The 1,054-nt window shown below is 36.3% G+C and overlaps 1 protein-coding gene across 1 annotated transcript in view; it reads right to left on the bottom strand.

Moving 5' to 3' along the window:
• The window catches only part of LOC101850945 (calbindin-32), a gene marked incomplete in the record, with an annotated part of 155,313 nt that overhangs the window by 11,888 nt on the left and 142,371 nt on the right, over nt 1-1,054 (bottom strand).

The following is a 1,054-nucleotide window of genomic DNA, read 5'->3' on the forward strand; positions in this document are numbered from 1 at the left end:
ACATACATACATACATACATACATACATACATACATACATACACACACACACACACACACACAGCAATACATTACTGTGAGTACATAGTTATTAGTTATGCCGAGAAAACTACTGAACACACGATAGTAAATATTGAAAAAACGAAGTGTGCACATATAGGTGCAACACTAACAAACAGTAAGAAAACGGCGCTTGGGCACGTTTACATGTATACAACTTGCTGACTTAGGACAGAGGAATTAGCGTTTGGTTGATGAGGAAAATAATCGAGGTAACGGAAAGGGAAGCGAGTCTGTATGTGGATGGAAAGATAAATAATGCAAGGGCACTCTGAACCACGCACACAGCAGTACAATATAAAAGCGAAATGAGCAAGGGGAAAATACAGATTAGTTTTGTCGGAAGGAAATTGGTGTTCTGGATTAGAATGCTTCGCCTTGTGACATTTTCTTGTCAGTGGCTCTATGTGTATTTTGACTCGCAAAGGCAAATCGAAAGTTAATGAGTCTACCTTTTCAATAGTTATTTCTGTGTGTTTACTTGGCTCTTAAATTTTGTTTCAGTGAAGATAGTTTCCAACAAAATAAGATATTATGTTATTATCATTTTCCTGAACGTAAAATAAGTGAAGATATTTTCAGACAAAATAAGATATTCTGTTATTATCATTTTCCTGAAAGTAGAATAGGCGGGAAGTGTATTTATACTTCTCGTTCTTCTCAATTATTCTTGAAAATATGGATCTAGTGGGGTGTTGTGGGAGTGTTACAATAATTATTATGCCTTGCCTTCACACAAAAAGGAGCAGAGAAAATGTTGCTTTTGTGAAACTCGAAATAGCACATTTATGCCTATTGCTTACATGGCACAATTGGATTTTCTAAACCAGTTTAAAAAGTTCGGTTCTTTTTGTAGGTGTTATGTGTGTCTGTATGTCTGTAAGTGTGTTATGTGAGTATATATGTCTGCAAGTGTTCTTTTAAGTGTGTTTTGTATTTGTGTGCGCGCACTTGCATGTGTGGTTTGTGTGTGTGTGTGTGTGTGTGTTGGGGG

Source organism: Aplysia californica, unplaced genomic scaffold, assembly GCF_000002075.1.
Source record: "Aplysia californica isolate F4 #8 unplaced genomic scaffold, AplCal3.0 scaffold00086, whole genome shotgun sequence".
In the NCBI taxonomy this organism is placed as follows: Eukaryota; Metazoa; Mollusca; class Gastropoda; order Aplysiida; family Aplysiidae; genus Aplysia; species Aplysia californica.